Source organism: Varroa destructor, unplaced genomic scaffold (genome assembly GCF_002443255.2).
Source record: "Varroa destructor unplaced genomic scaffold, Vdes_3.0 BEIS01000001.1, whole genome shotgun sequence".
Taxonomy (NCBI): Eukaryota; Metazoa; Arthropoda; class Arachnida; order Mesostigmata; family Varroidae; genus Varroa; species Varroa destructor.
The window spans coordinates 11,539,724-11,556,579 of NW_019211454.1; the positions used below are offsets into that span (position 1 = coordinate 11,539,724).

At 39.6% G+C, this 16,856-nt stretch overlaps 1 long non-coding RNA gene across 2 annotated transcripts; it reads left to right on the plus strand.

Annotated features, from left to right (window-relative positions):
- Nucleotides 1-12,152: 12,152 nt before the first annotated feature.
- Nucleotides 12,153-16,372, plus strand: LOC111242862 (uncharacterized). Of its 2 annotated transcripts, none has more exons than XR_015318656.1 (3): nucleotides 12,153-12,726; nucleotides 15,118-15,264; nucleotides 15,391-16,372. It is a non-coding gene; the product is annotated as an uncharacterized LOC111242862 (long non-coding RNA). The 2 variants fall into 2 exon arrangements; XR_002670184.2 differs by having other exon boundaries at nucleotides 12,157-12,726; nucleotides 15,121-15,264.
- The last annotated feature ends 484 nt before the right edge of the window (nucleotides 16,373-16,856 follow it).

Sequence of the window (16,856 nt, forward strand, 5' to 3'; positions counted from 1 at the left end):
TTATAATCTCCATGGGTCTGTCATACCGATACAAGCGCATATTGCTGAGATGATGCATTTCAGCTATCCGGAGCCATAAAATTGTTGGACTGCCTAAAAAATTAGGTTGTTTCTGGTAGAGAAAATGTTCACTATTAGATATAGTAAGCTAGGACATTGTTAGTGGCGGTTTTTTTGTATATTTATTTATTTATTTTTTTTTTTATATTTTTACCTTTTGTATTGACGAGCTCGTCTAGCCAGGTTTTGAGGCCAGACACCGGCAGCTGTCCGCCTACAAATTCTATTCGTCAGCCATCGAAAAAAACTAGTACTCCATTGCTGCGAAATCCCGAGACGCAAAAAAGTTCTTTTTAAGCCTATAAAACAGCTCTAACGACATTTGCATTCTGGCATTGTCATGAAGATGAGTGACTATGCTTGGCTGATTAGATGTTTTCTATTAGCTAGTTTTGTCTACCCGACGCAACGAAGTCACATACAGATTCTTGTCCACTGTTCTGTTTTTGGCAAGCATCTTCGTGTGTATATGCCTCTTCCGGTCTTACCTGACATAAGACATCTAACTGTGGGCTTAGGCGTACCTCTAGAGCTACCGATTCATTTCTACGCTTCAGCTTAACGTAGAGACATAACTTCCTGTCCCCCTAAGATTCGGATGTAAACACTTTATATTACAACTAGGCGTATTTTGGTGTAGGACGAGATGCTCAGAGACAACGAAAAGTCAGGTTTCTTTGGGTCTTTCACTTAATTTATGGGCATTTAGACTTCTAGGATGTCTTGCGACAGTTCTATGACTGCGCTTCATCTTCTCCGCCAATTCATGGATCCAGTCCTTTTAGGTATGCAGGCCACATAGCACACGGTATGAATATGCCTAACTGCTACGGTACAGCAGCTCTTTGACATCGGCAAAAGATCAAATAAAGTAGGTGCCAAAAATGGACATCTACCCCCGGAGCTTGTACTCAAGGCGACTGTGGAACTGTCTGCATAAGCAATAGAGGCTATGACACTCGCTCGTCTTATATCGAAAATTTGTGATCACATCATGGCTCATGATGTTATAGTGGCTATAAATGAATAAATAGCTACAATAACTGATTATTGCCCTCGAAGGCACTCCACCAGCAACTTCGAGTGACTAATACTCTAGCCTATCGGGCATCCACACTTGATACAGATAAAAATGAAAAACCTTCATCCGTTCATACATAACTACCCTATGACGCGGCATGGTTCCGAAAGATACCTATTTCAAATCATGTATGTTAAAAAAGCAGACTATTAGAAACATAAGCCTAGTTACATAGTAGGACTACTTCTACAAAAAGCTAAAGAATTCCTTTTATCGTGTCCTTCGGGTCGTTTTTGCAAGTTAGTCTCGAATAAATTTTGCGGATCGTCTACACTATTACCCGTTTTTTTCTTTGTAAATCTTTTGAATAGCTGACAGTTCTGGCGGTCTGCCAAAGTTGAGCAATACGAACCCAAAAATGACAATAACACAGCGTAGGGTTTTGAGTATAGCGAAGCTATGGCAGATTTCGTCGTCTGGTTCCTACTCTAGTGAGGAAATCTTACGAACTTAACGAGCTCAACCGACCTTTACTCACAAAACGATAGTTCACGAAATACGCTTTAGAACAAAGGGACTACTATTAAAAAAGTCAGCGAAGCTAGCGCCACCGAAATTAGGTCAGTCATTAATTTTTTTTTTTTCTAATGCTACCCCACAAAAAGCAGAGATCTTCAGAGAAGATTGTTTAATAAGTTCTCTTATCGGAGGTGCAGAAGTGCGAACATTCATTAAACAACTTCGGAGTTTATAGCTTTTACCTAACAGTTATGATAGGTGTCGATTGTCTAGCTTCATACTTGGATGAGGAATTTAATAATGGACCAATTATTTTTTGATAAATAGATGATGAATGGCGTTTATGCACGTATAGACGGAAGGGAGATTGCTTGCAGTTCTCTTTTAAAGTCTTCGTCTATTTTGCCAGACTCAAGATAAGTACAACTTACCTCCCTACTAAGCTATTATAATACAGGGCAAGTAGCAGCAACGTCTTTCGCATAATATTGCTACCGCGTACAGAGAGGTAGAATATATGCACCGTGTGCTTGGAGTTACTTGCTGCTGCTAGGCATAAATATTTCATCTAGATTTGTATTTTAACTTACTAGTACAATAGGATAAAAGAACTAGCAAGGGTCCAAATTATACATTATCTGTGTGTAACATCTTCTCAGAGTTTATTACTGGCTTTCGTAATTCAAACTTTCCAACTCATAAGACAAATGAGAAATACTAATCGCAACTCAGCACTCAAGACGTGAGCTTATTAAACTCAGGTGGGCTCCCATGAGCCGCGATAGGCCAAATCGTAGGTTTCCGCTTTTTTTCGTTACCAACGGTACCAATTAAGCACCTTCGTGCGCATCGACAAATTGACTTGATTTTCTTTCGAATAGACAGCCTCGACTTCTTCATCGACTTTTTGATATAATACCCATACCCCACTTAGTATTGAGGATTCAACACTCTACCATCGGTGGCTGGTGGCAGTAGAGCGTGAGGTTGCCGAATGCCCCAAAACCAACTCGATATTTCAAGCTCCGCGATGTCAACATGGTCTCAGGTTATTGATTTCAATAGAGTTGCGCCCTGTTTTGCATTCCCACACAAAAACGCAACGATGTTCCAATAGAAACATAACTGTACCATAGACTCAATTTAAATTCAATAACTCAATTTTCAAACTATATTTATCTTAACACTAACATGTATACCAAACGTAGCAACAACGGAATTTTCAAGCTAGCTAGATATCTTCTACTTCTGTTACTATATTATATCATGCGATGGATGTATATACATGTATACATATCATACGGTAAATCTTACTAATTATCCATAACCACAATAATTACGTGTACGTTTTACTATAAAGCATTGCAAAACTATAATAATATGGTAGACAACTGGCGTACTGGCGAGACGTATACATTGCGGGGTTTACAAGGGGTCCGATTTCGGCGCTAGGTTAAAATTTCTTAAAAACGCGCACATTATATCAAAGTGGCATTCAATAGAAGCCATCTGATTCTCGCGCAGAGCCTCTAAAACTCATTTATCTTTAAGATTAAGCACTGAAATCAGACTCTATAAGGCAAATCTGCACTTTGTTTGCTTCTTCACTAACTTCCTGTCATTTTGGCAGAAAGGCTTTGTTGCGTTCAGGACAAAGAAGCTATTTATTATGTCCAGCGGCCGGTACGATTTCAAAAGTTCTAACTAGCTAACAATAACGGCAGAAAAAGAAAATGTTAAAGTTAATCAATGTCTGTTGTTGTACAGAGTTGGGTTTGATTGTGGCAAAATAGGGCCGCCGGCCAAGAATAGGGTTCCTCAAAAATATAGTTCGCCGGTACTACTGTAATATGGGCTATGGTGAAAATAGAAAACCATCGCTCCGGCTCTAGGAAGGCTGTAAGTAAAGCAAGGAATCTGCAAATAGAATGGCGTAATGGACCATACTATGATTTTCAGAGGCTATAACTAGTGTCGCATATTTTTATTACCTTAAAAAACAAAACTTTTGCGATTTGTGCACATGCGGCCCAAAGGGAGCAAAGTCTATTCTTACGTTCTTTATAGAATTTTCAATTCGCTTGGTGCTGAGATTATTTTCAATGCATTATTCCTTAGATAAATACAGCGAAGCTTGATTCTACCGCAAACTGAGTCTGGCTTTCAGAGGATATTCGGGTGACGATGACAACCAAAATATAAGCAAGACTGAATGCGCACAGAAAATGCTGGCGAGTTTGTGTACCCCTCGCCAGGGGTTGTCACAATGTCTGCGGTTAATCAAAAAGCCTTCCTTTAGGAGAAGTTATCTAAAACTCGTGTATACGCGAGCAAGGGGCATAAAGCAATAAAAGGTCAACTTTAAGGGTCCTGGTACATCCAGCCCCTGTCCCATTCACCATATTGTTTGCTTTGTTAGTGGTAGCGCCAATGTATATTTGTTCCTATAGGCTATAGCGCGGTTATACGACTCCTGTTTCATTGTTGGCTGAACAGCCAATATAGCCACAAACAACACAGCCAAAAACTTCTTAAGGACCTGAACAATCTAGGCACAAGTGCCGCTGGTGTTTGTGTGTGCCAGCTTTGAGTGGCAAAAGGATGCCTCCGACCCATCGACACTGTGCGTCGAGCAAAGACAGAGCGGGCAGGCATTACCTTGTTCTTACCCCTTTTATAGTTCTCCAAACGAACAAGCCCGTCTGGCGATATTCCAGTACGTCTCGTTTCCTATTTTGATATTGTGTCGCGCTCTATGTTATATATGTACATATATGCTCCGTTGTAATGTCTGATGGCGACAAGCAATATCCGTTGGTGGCGAGCTCTCAGTTAAATGTCCATGGCAGCATGACACAAGTAGCTCAGTCGAGGCTCTTTCTGAGGGGCATACGACTATCGCTCGGTCTAATAAACGAGCCTCCCTCCACTCGCTGTCTTCGTTTCATCGCCGTCTCCTCCCAAAAAACGTCAAGCCAGAGTTCATTCGGCTGGCCTTGCTAATACAATAAGAAGGCCCACTTGCCTCAGTCTACTTATTCTGTTTATCGGGGAACATGGATGCGGAAAGCACGCATATGGCACGATCCGCTTATTGTGGACGCCACGCATCCAGAAAACAACATACAGCATTAAAACGCTAAATCCGTTTTATGTTAAATATACGCCTTAGGGTTAGTCACTGAAAGTGAGAATAAAATATAGAGGAGCATTTAGGATGAAAAAATAGAATAGAAAAAAAGGTTACGATTTTACCTAGGAATCGAGTCATTGATTCTGCCTTATCTTGTATAGCTCAAGCGTTTTTTTGTTTAATTTGTAAATTGACGTTATGTAAAAATGATAATAAAATGATTTAACGGTAAATCTTTCATATTAAATCCTGCACTCCTTCTGCTTAATGCTTACATCCTAGCTTAAGGAGTAAGATCAATGGGAGACGCATTCGAACCCTTCGCCTCATTTTTCGACGACCAACCACATCGATTACCCTAAATGACACTCAGTGCTGTCTTAACTTTGATTTGTGCCACTCGCTTAAGCAAAGAACTACTGGAGTCTTTGAGCCTGTCAAGTGGTGTATCATGTTTATAGCTGAGTGGTAATTGCCAATAGAAACAGAGGCACCGAATCACTGATGTTGCCTGTTGTTAGACCTGTCTGGCAGCCTGAAGAGGTGCGGCAAAGTGGCACTAGATGAAGATACAGGTATGCTTGTACGCAGGTGTAGTTCTCGACTTGTGGAACATCGGTTCGATGCTCCTTATGGTTGAATAGATGCAACCTGAGCGTAGCACAACGTCGTCCGAGGGCCCTAGAAACCGAACAAATACCGTCTATCTATTAGACATCGAAGCTTCGAGAATGCTTACCTGAACGCCAACAAATGGCCTGGCCTCTCTTCAAGCGTCATTCACGGTCCGAGTTCTGTATCGGTTGATCAGGTAGAACCAAATACATTTATAAGGATATATACACGCAAAGTGTTCCAAAAACATATTCACTGTTTAATGGGTCGTAATCTCATTAGCAGGGTGTAGTTAGTTGGGAATAAAAGGAAGACCAAACTTTGCTTTTAAACAAAGAAAATATATTTCGAAATGCTATTCAAAGTTGAAATAATTCAAGGAGTTTCAGGTAGACTTGCCCATTACCCAAGTGATTTACAATTAATCAGATAAAAGGTAAGTAATGTAACTGTCCGGGTCATTCATATAAAACGTTCCGAGAGACCAAGTATGTTGGTCAAAAATCTCAAAAAAAAAAAGGCAGTCAAACCGTGAACTTGGCGTAAAACTTGGCAGGCGTTTTAGAACGTTATAAGTAGAAAAGTTACATTCTAGCAATGGTACATACAATCAATGAGATGATCTGGACCAAAAAAGAAAGACTATTTTTTAACTAGTTAATGGAAAAGTGTGAATAAAATGTACATTTTTAGGGCTTAGAACGACAAAGTTATATTCAATATAATTAGCATAATTAATCGACCCAATTGCGCATACACGCCAGATGCGAATCTACATACTAGACAACGACAGCATATAAATTTATCAAAGATATGAATATATATATATATAACAGCACACAAGCTAATTACAATTACTTAAATTTGCTGCAAGGAAAACTTTGGTGAAGATAGACAATTTTATTTTCGACAAAATGGAGCATCTGTACACTTTTATCGGAATATAAGAATAAAGATGAAAATCTTTTTAGAAGGGGTCCTATAACATATCCTGTCCGTTTCAGACAGGATAGAACAGAATTTTGGAGGGTCTCTCAAACATAAGATCTAGAGGCAAGAATCAATGATAGCTAGAAATTTAGAAACCACAATTGAAAAAAATGCGCTATAACGCCGAATAAGGCGTTTGTCGAAGTTTATGAATTGGTAACCTATAATTACCAACTATGTATTGACCAGAACGGTAATAATTTTAACGGTAATAACTGAAGGAAGAGTAAGACATCTTGCGTACGTACTGTAGTAATTTAGACGTAGAATGTTACAATTAAACAACCTGTATGTAAATTTTTAGGATAGCGTGTCTCCGTGACTTTCTTTAGATACTCAAGGGAGTTTTATTATATATAAATCGGATTTTTCTTAGTCTTCTTAAGCCTTGGCCCTTAACTAATTTACTTCGAACTAAGACATGGTTTATTTGTCTACCATTATATAGTCGACGCCTTTATGTAGCATTAACGCATCAGTGAAGAACTATTGTACTTAGGAATTCGCAGATTAATTGATCATTTTTTAGATATCGACGCGTAAGTAATGTCGGAGTGCTTATAAAGCGCACGTCACAGGTGGCAAGACTGCTCTCGCTTAGCAGCCTTTTTGCGTTTCTGAGAAGACTCGACGAATCACTAAACGCTAAGCGCGTGGTAGTATGGAAAATAGAGCGAAACGACTTCATGGTCCTTTAGAGGGTGATCAACACCCCCCGCAAGATGCACTGCACAGCCACCATAAAAATGCTCATACGGACCGAAACGTGAAACGATCCAGCTTGTAACTAATTGCTTCTTGATCCTCTATGAGGGGAGGACGCAAGGAGGACGTTGAAGGAGGACGCAACAGCGATACGAAACCGTGGCACGTTCCTGTTCCTTGAAAAATATGGAACTGGATTGAGACTATAATGTCAGCTGCAGCATTCACAGAGATTTTAAGCAGGTAGACTTGGAAGCTTAGCTCGTATTCAGCTATATCGTCCAAACTTCAAACAATTATGCTTAATTTACACAAAATCGTTCTTTCGAAGTTGGTAGCTTACTTGCACCTCTGTTCTGGGAACTCAAACAATAAAGCTAATTTTTGCCTTTAGGCCTGAAATAAGGCATACCTCATTTCAGATTAGATATAATATATCATGCAAATATGAGCAATAATTGTATCTTCCAGCTGTCCTTTACTCACGCGAAGGGACGTTTCGTTTGACTTTGACATCTGCACTGTGACATTTTCTATTAATACTATGGCACATGTATACATATGTTATCATATATACCTAATATATAGTGAAGGGTAATTTTATTGTTGGAACTTCAGAGACAGCAAACAAACAAACAAACAAACAAACAATCTATTACAGTTCAGCTGCTACTTGTGTTTGGCACATAAATAACACGTCTGGCAATAGGCTATAAGAAATTCAATGGCTGTATCAAGTATTTCGTCTGATCAATTCTATAATACATTACATGAAACACTTTGTTGGCTTCCGTTTGTGTGTGTGTTCCTGTATAACAGTTATTTTCTCCAAGATGTAGTCTTCATTAGCCTCTTGGACGCGTTGGCAGGTAGAGCTGAACAGCCAGATTACGCCAGCCTATTCGCTGCTGGAACGATACATAGCACGCGTCTTAACCGTAAAGCCTAATGGGTTGCAGTTGCTTGTGGGTCGTGTGTCGGATTGGTCCCTAGGGATGATGATTGCGGACGAACGTAACTACCACGTCGCTCCAGCAATGCAATAGCCAAGGTCGGTCAGAGCCAGTACAACAGCAGACCCCCGCCTGCCATTAGTGCCCGTTTAGACACTCACCGGTCGTTGAACAGGAAGCAAGATTGACCAAGTTGCCTGCAAAAAAATAGAGAACGACAACGAGTTTGTTTCGTTTCAGCGAACGTTAGCTTGGGCCTGCGAGACACGATCAATGAGGCATCATTTATTTGTCTAGAGTCCTTTTTAGAACTTTGTTGGCCTTGGAAGCTTTGTTTCCTGTTAAATCCGTGATACAGCTAAAACAACAATAGTAGTGGATAATTCCGGGGTTATAATAAACCTCTCAAAGATCTCTACTTGCGATAGCCGTTCGTACCATTGTTTTGAAGTTCGCACACCTTATTGATCTTAGCCATTATGTTTCTTTTCAATTATATTTCTGTTTCGTGCGAATTTCTACAAAACGATATGCTATAAAAGTATTACAGGGTATGGTATTACAGAAGTATATGTTGAAAGTGCAATTGTCTAGGGTTTAACTATCGTATTCAACTAAGCGATGATTCCATATTGTATCCCTTGTATATATCATATGTTTGGGTTTATGCAACTCTCTAGTCAAATATCTTTGTATGGGAAATTGTGAAAGATTGTTGAAAGACTTTTGCCTCACCCTTTGTACGCAATATAACAAATGTATGATTACGCGTTAGCTTTCGCTATCCTTTAATATTTTTTTTGTATGAAACTTAGTTTGTATATAGTTTCGGCACCGCGCCGTCTATTACATATTGATCTATAATGTTGTGGGATGATTATATTTGAGCTTCTGGATATACTTTTAAGTGCGTTTCGTGTAGAACATTTTTTAAAAAAGAAAAAAAAAAAAAGTTTTAGTCACAACAGCTATATTTTGAGTGCATTGCTGAATATTATATTGTTTTAGAAGTAAATATAGAGGCACGAACGAATATGAAAGAAGTTGTATAATTAGTGTTATTAGCAGTTGCAATGCATAATATTAGCCTACTTGTTTTGCAGAATATAGTGCGGCATATGATGTTTAGAATTGGTACCTGAATCTTTCTATCCTGAAAAATGGCCTAATTAACCCTTTACTTCACCAAAGGACACATTAACTGGCTTAGCCCAATGCACTTGACCCTAAAATGATACCCAAACGAACATTCTAGCTAGAAATTCGTAGAAACATTTCGTAGCTGAACCCGTGCAGTCACACAACTACTGCTACCGCCGGGAAGGTCTATGGGATGATTCGAAGGATGTTGGATTCTAAGGATAGTCTAAGGATGATTAACTCATCACTTGCAAAGCAGTAAACTGGTGTTTCATATAGGTCCATTTGGTATGAAACGTGACATAATGAACTACTAATTTTCCCTCAGACTTGCTTCTTTCATTCTCACTTCAAGTGTGCATCACCGTTGGCTACGAACTTCTGCAACTTGGATGGTAGTTTATTTCTTTCGTTGCTGTAGAAGTTTGGAGTGCAAGGGTCTAAGAACCGCTATTTCGAAATCATGTTGCAATATGAATTTTCTTGTTAATAGGCCGTCCAGGGAACAAGGTCATGCAAATTTAATGGATAACAATCGTAGCTCGTGTATTGTTACTACCATGATTCTTGCGACGTGAAGTCTAGCGTGGTCATGCAGTCTCATATAAAACGTTTATTATGCGGTTTGGCGTAAAATTATTAATCCGTATTCTCAATGAAAAAAAATTTCAACAGCTTAAAGTGTGTTATTCTAGAAAAAGGTTTCCCATTGGAGGTGTACTATGGGTGAGCCTTTTCGCCCGCGGTTTTTCCCTAGAGGAACATTTTCGCCGATAGAGTTGCAAGATACGATGAAAGCTGATGATGCAGACATTTCGGAAGAATAACATGCTACTCGCTTCGGGTCCTTCCTTGGAATACGCTTTTCTTGAAAAGGATAGATTTCTCCACGGAACTTACATTTGCCACTCCTAGCTTGTGAAAGGAAACGGGTTCGGGGGGTGAAAGATGCATTGAATTTAAATAAGATTTGCCTGAAGTTAAGAATGCTATTATTATGATGCGTCGGTAGTAGTTAATGACAAAAACTTATGTTCGTAATAATAACATACCCCAAATTATATCAATGACTAAGTTGTATTGAAGCAGATGTTGCATGTAGATCTACATGAACATATGATACGTACAAAAAGCACAGATTACATAAACGCAGTCCAGGCGAAAACTGAAATACATAGAATTACGTATGATACACTGGTAAATGATAGAATGTTAATAGATTAATCACTTCATAGAAGCTGACATCGTTGAACTCGTCGTGGGTGTATATGAACGGAGGCGTCCGATTGTCAACAGTATCGGAATGAGACTCTCGTTGATAACAACTACATTCGGAGCGGTCCTTTCATTCATGTAAGTGAAAGTACGCGGGATTCGCTGAGGGAGTGGCGATATATGTCAGAAAGCGACTATATAATGAATGAATGAATCGTTTGGTCTCTAGAGACGGTGGCAATTTTCAGAGATACTAACAAGTTTCACTTATTACCCCAGTTTGACATTGTCGAAGTTCGACACCCCCTAAGTTACTTGCCTCTGTGATGAAGGTATGCATGCTCCGGTGAGATCTAAGTACCTCGCCATTCGTTATACTTCTTTACACGGTAGTTAGTTACACTTAATTGATTTGCTGCACAACAAACGCTATAAAAGTTCAACCTGTATGTTATGATAATTAAATTAGGAAAAATTATGAGAGCTCTTTCATTTTGTGCTTAAGTCCTGTGCGTTATTAATACTGGTTCGCTATTAATTGCAATCAACTAATTATGGAAGTTTGTCGATTTTATCGGCTGTACTGGTGAACATGGACGACTACCAGACATTAAGGTAAGCTGTCAATGAGTAATTTGGACGTCTCACGGAAAGGGGTAGGTGACCATTTCAGTGCCTGATTAAATAAACAACACAAAACTCTAGTTAGGGTATGGCGTACTTCTCCAGTAACTTTCGAGGTACCTAACTTTCTTTTCGAGCATACTGTTCGCCTTTAGGACGATTCCATTCAATTAAATGTTCCATATAAACATCTTAAAAGGAAGCTGCTTTTCCACAGGGTTAATGTTTGTCTAATTTATACCAGTAAAGCTCGAACAGGTCCAAATGCGAGAACGCTTTCGTTGACAATTCCTCTAATTTTCTCGCAGCCGTTTAAGGCGTCTTCGGCTCACTCTGCCGAACTTCTGAAATGTTGTGCACTTTTCAGTAGTCGGCGAAATCCCCTAGGCAGTTCTCGTTATAGCAGCTACCGAGTGAGCGACGGGTTGTATAGGCCCTTCGAGGTCTTGGTGTTTGGCTTGCCAAGGACTTTGACCAAGCCTATAGGCGATCTTATTACCTAAAATCCACGCAAATCGCAGCGAGGCATTTTGCATCGCAGCTACTTAAGCTCGGACAAGCTCAATTATTGAAGAAAAGAAGATACTCAGCGACCATGCTACTGATGAGATACTTTTAGTTAGCACTGCCCCATTAGATTGTATGAAAGAAAGTTGGCAAACGGATATTGCCGTTCATGCTAGAGATGCTCGCTAGTTTATCATAGCTCTCGGAATTATCCTATTTTCGCGTCCTACACTAATTTTAATTTTGCAGAAGTAGAACGATGCAGAAATAGCCAAACTGCGTTAAAAATGAACGATGCATATCACAACTTCCTTGCAAATCACTACTTAGAACAAAGTCTCAATTATAAAGGGTAGCATTTTAGCCTTTCTGTAGTGGTATAGACTGAGCGGCTGAGCTTGGGTAGCAACAAAGGCAGCGAATATTGAACACAGTGGAAAGACCAAAAAGTTATTCCGTCCAACAGGCAACACTGCTGTTTAGGCTTAAAATGGCCTCCGGAAAGCGGAGGGCGGAATAGCGCCCTTTACCGAACGAATCTGTTGTACGATATGCCAAATGTCACGCGACACGCTTTCCTAGTAATAGATTAAATATAAATATAAAAATATCTGCAAGCAATTACTAATACAATGCTCGTCATAATAATCCAGCGATAACCGTAACACACGTTCGTTGGCTGTGCACTAACTTTTTGCGAAGTTACGCTGTTCAGCTTACCGGTTTACTTTAATCTAATAAAGTAATATAATAAGAAGTCTCTCTAACTTAATTCAGACCAATAATTGAATAAGTCGCTTTACATATATATAGCTAGCTGGGCAAACTGGTCTGTCCAGCTAGCTATTCATTGCGCCTGCTCGTGACCTATTAAGCGTATGGGTGTGCAATGTCTAAAAAAGATCTTGGGGCATTTCGACTCAGATCCAGCATTTACTCAAAGTTTATTCCAGAAGCTCTAAGAACAATTGACGCTCCGTATATAGGCCGCAAGCAATAGTGTTTGACAGCGTTTCGAACTAGTGACGAGAGGTTCACGTGCTATTATTTAGCACTATGAACGCGCTAAGGGAAACCCACTGAAGTTATAGATAACCACCAGCTTGTCAGCTTACACATAATCGCCGGCAAGCTCGGCCGTGTGTTCGGCCCAGACGGATGTAGTTCGCACGACAACGCCTACTAGCGCGTGCGTGACAGGGACGTGACAGCCTCTTACGACAATGGGATCGAAGGAGCACAAGGTAATCGGTGTAATTTTCTCCATTTTGTATATAAAGCTGCACCCATTGTCATTAGTGACGATATGTTTATGGCAGCATTAGTAAAACGAAATAGTAACAGTATAAAAGCTATAAGTTTATAACATTTTCAACACGTGTTCAACTTTAGTTTTTAAATTAGTATTATCGAACCAGTTCCTGCTATGATCTATTGTCCTGTTGTATCGATCACCGGCTGTTCTAGCCGAAGCAATTAGAGTCAGTTTTTTTTTTTGCGATAAACATATTACTCTAGATAAATAGCTGCTTGTAAGTTAGTAAAAAGGCGAACTGTTAGAAATTGAAACTTACTTAGTTGGTAGTTTTCGGCTGTGGAATGAAGTAGAACCGAACGAGCAGCAGCAGCAGCAGCAGCAGCATTATTACTTGAATTCGTCACCTCAGAGAGAACTTTCAAGCCCAACTGGAGCATGGTCTTTGCACGCCTTCATCTGAACTAATATTTTTGTGGGCTCGAGCGATTTCAGCTACACTTTAAAGCCGAACAATATTCAGTATTTCAAATGATGCTCTCGGAACTTTCTCTTAATACCTGTCTCGTTGCTAGCAGATATGAATACCAAATAGTGTGAATGTCTAGCGAAGCAAAAGAAAACGGTCGAATTAGAGAGTGATGAACGTTTTTCTCAGAGATCGTATACTAAGCGAGCCAAGGCTTAGTCTGAAAATGCGCATTACATAGTTATGTATCGTAACATGGAAGCCACGGCTGAGAAATCTTCTTTGGTTCACCCGTCCGTTTCGAGGCGTATGCTACCATGTATCGACGGCGAAGTTAACATATGCTCATGCCCACAGTCCTGGTGTTTCAAGACAAATCCAAGTATGTTCTTTTTTTTATCAAACGTATTAGAAAAATCATGCACGTAGGAATAAGGCTGAAAAATACATCGAGTAATTGCGAAACATGTAAATATCTACAGCTCTAAAATGTTTAACTAGGATTTCTTTATTGCAATTTGAACATCTTCCTTATCCTTATGTGTAATGTAAGGCATTTGTAAGACACTGAATCTTTGAATACGTTTCCAATTGACCCAAACTGAAAACGTACGTTTCTGCCATCTCAGGTTAGAAAACAAAGCGAGTAGAAATCTCCGATAAATCGTTAGGCTTTTGCCAAAAGGATCAAATACGCCAAAATATAAATCAAAATAATCTGACTACATTCAGCCGAACCATCCATTTATCAAACGTAAAATATAGCTGTGAATATGGCGTATGATGAGACGACCCAGTCCCGTTGATTCAGCTTCATGTGATTTGTAGACATACACTTCATAAGGTAATCTGTTAATGTGCTCCACCGTACCACCTATCAATAGTAGGTTGGACTGAAAGCCCTTAAAAGCCTTCGCTAGACATGCGCTTTACGATCAGTACCGTTCCGCGCAATGTTTTTTTTCAATAAAAAAACTACTGATATAATTAGATAGGCCTGGAGGTACTAGCGTTTATCTTAGATTAGAACAAACAGCTGTTAATAGAACAAGTTGGAAGTGCTCATGTTATGTTGTGACTACACGACCCGATCGGTTAATAACATCGACCAGATGTCTTCGTTCCTATTTAGAACTTGTCAGAAATATATTAGCATATAACATCAGGAAACTAATTAAAATGTGCGTGTAATTAGCATCCTGTAAGATTGTTGCTATGAGCTCGATATAAACGTCTTAACAGGACAACGAAGGCCGCGGCAGAAATATAAGATTTCCACCTAAAACCGCGCCATACATTATCGATTATTGACAAGGCCAACCAACGTCCCACATCTAGACTTAGGACGAGTTAGTTACAACTTATGCAAGATATTCTTAGGTCGTTTTCGTTAGGTAGCATTTCACTCGAGAGGCTGTACTTGTGCTGCCCATAATAGAAGGAGCCAGTGAGAACTATTTGTATTTCAGCGCATCAACACGTCTTTATTCGGTGGTTTTGGGAAAGCGTCATTTTATCTTAGAATGGTTGCGGGCCTTGTGCGCGATAATTTCTAAATTGTTCCGTAACTGATCTAATTTATTCGATTAACTTGTTTATTAAATAATCGAGCGTGATCTGGCATTTGTAGTTATACAGTATTTCAACTCCACGTAATTTTTGTGGAACTTCTTCGTAATAATAGTAACAACTGCGTCTATAGGTTTACAAATAGAAGACCATATGGCACTAAAGCGAAAGATTTTCTTATTCCAAGTCATTGTGACGTATAGAATCTGCACTGTTGGAATATTTTCAGAAGGAAACTTACATTTTTACTAGCACTTTTGGCTACTTTTTTTTAAAACTGCTGGATAGCTAGCTTGTCGAAATCACTTCTTCCGTATAACATCAAAGACTTGCGCCCACTAGCAGGTCTTGCAGAGTGCGTCTGAGCCAGCCAGGATCTTTGCGGCCCGCCTAGCTTACCTAAGCAGTATTAGCTCATGCAGCTAGGAAGCTACCGTCATCCGTTACTACAATAGCCAACACTCATCAGGGATTATCAGCAGTCATCATGTAAGATTCATTTTCGTAAGTACCGTATGATGACTAACATAGTACGCGTTTAGTTCGCTCATATAATTATGGAATACATCATTAATAGAAATAGAAGTATCGATGAACTGCAATCGTTTATTTCAGTTAAAATTGCTTTCCGCTCTACGTGCGGCGTCAAAAAGTTGTTGCATTTATCACCGCCATAACTGATATCGAGTTCGTATGGAGATTGTCAGCACAAAGATGTACCCATTTACATTGACATGCGATAATTATGCCTTCGACGAAAATAGCAACCTTCGGGCGATTATGGGATGGCTGTTGGGTCGTACCTTCTAACATCGTGGCTGATCACGCCATCTACCGCCGCCGCCGTTATTCCGACCTAAATATAGATGCTCGTCACTTTTTTGGAACCCAACTACCTGAAACGCTCTAGGTCTTTGGCAGAGCAGAGATAAGGATTCTCTTACCTAGTCTCGAGCCCATACTCGGTCTCTTCCATATTCGTATTGAGTTTCATCTTGTGCTAATAAAATAACATAAATGCATATTATTAGATAAAAAGCGCGAAAGAACATGTTTATTTATCGTTCTCTGCGTTTTATGTAAAAAAAAAAAAACAAGAAATACGCTGACTAAAGGAACTTTGGTTTAGCAGCTTTTTCTATAATGCTTGTAACCTGACAGAAGTATCCATGTAAACTTCGGTGCACGATATTCAGTCTTAGCATTTACAGAGAACACTCATTCTAGGCACTTACTTAGGTCTTGAATGCCATGTTTAGTAAGAAAGTTACATTTTGAGCAAAACGTTTAGTCTAAAAAATTACACGTGACTACTGATGGGTCTTTCGTATTTCATTTATAGTATGTAGTTAGATCGAATTGCACAAATCGTTTAGCTGGCAATTTTTAAGTATAGTGAGGTAGCGACCCAAAAAATATGGGTTCCAATATTTTGATGATTTGGCCGATCCGAACCCGAATTTTTCCTACAGAGACGCTCACTGAGCTACGAAATACTATTAAGTTAAGCTGGCTTTACGTATTCCACGTATGGGTAAACCAAATGTTGCGAGCTTTATGTCCGGCACCGCCGTCAGACCTACCATCACACGGGTGTTTTCCACCATTAGACAAACCGTGTCTACGCCTGGATTCGATCTTAGACCATCACGTATCTCCAACATTAACAGGCAAATACGTCACGCACTAGACCATCACGGGGACGTCCTACGTTTACTAAAGAAACAGACATGGAAAGGTCATGGTCGTACTCGTAAGTCAGTTAACTGGCTGGGAAAGGAACGCGTCGAAAGCGACCGTGTTAAACCAAGACTTGCGCGTTACTTTAAGATTCAGTACTAATTTACTAATCAGTCCGAAGCAAGCAAAGCTTTCCAATACTTTTAGTGGAGATATAGCGTTGTTAAATGGGAGAGAGAAAACCAACTTGAAAATGTAAGCTCTGGACAAGTTCGTCGTTCTCGTATACCAGCTGTTAACAGCTGCCCTGCTACGGATAGCCAAAAAAAAGGGTTTTGAAGAAAGTATAATTAGATTGCTTGAATAGAGCTATGTAAATGAGATGAAATCAAATAAATCTA